At 59.1% G+C, this 531-nt stretch overlaps 1 protein-coding gene across 1 annotated transcript in view; it reads right to left on the bottom strand.

The window, feature by feature from the left end:
- LOC119581702 (protein sprint-like) overlaps positions 1–531 on the bottom strand; it is a gene marked incomplete in the record, with an annotated part of 21,974 nt that overhangs the window by 11,448 nt on the left and 9,995 nt on the right.

Below are 531 nucleotides of genomic sequence, written 5' to 3'. Positions count from 1 at the left end.
GGTAAGAGGACCCCCCCCCCTCAGCCTTACTCCTGCCAACACTTATATAAAGATTAATTACACCGAAAAAATACATGCGGTCGAATGAGAGATAGAAGAAATAGACAGAGGGGTAACCGCATGTGACGGTCAACGACCACTTGATATCGCTGGTGACCTTCTCCCCCCTCCCCCCCCCCCTTCTCCTTCCCTGCCTCCTTGCACTCCCCTCCGTACCTGTCCCCTTGCCCTCTCCTCCCTACCCCCCTGTCTCTCCCCTTCCATGGCCCCTTTCCCTCGCCTCCTCCCCTGCTCCCTTGCCCCTCACTCTTTCCCTCTCCTCCCCATGCCTCTCATTCCCTCCCCTCCCTTCCTCCCTGCCTCCTTCCCCTCCTTCCATGCCCCATGCCCTCCCCTCCACCTCATGCGGTCCCGCCTGCGTCAGCCGTCATGTGGTGTCGTCTGACAGCAAGTTCTGATTTCGCTGACATTCCTGTGCCTTGATGTTGGTCGTCGCGGTGTGAGGACGGATGCGCCTGGTCCTGTTCCTCA

The sequence above is a fragment of the Penaeus monodon genome, chromosome 15 (assembly GCF_015228065.2).
Source record: "Penaeus monodon isolate SGIC_2016 chromosome 15, NSTDA_Pmon_1, whole genome shotgun sequence".
Classification (NCBI taxonomy): Eukaryota; Metazoa; Arthropoda; class Malacostraca; order Decapoda; family Penaeidae; genus Penaeus; species Penaeus monodon.
Note: the sequence above shows the minus strand (reverse complement) of the source record. Positions and strands in the feature narration are given on the sequence as shown.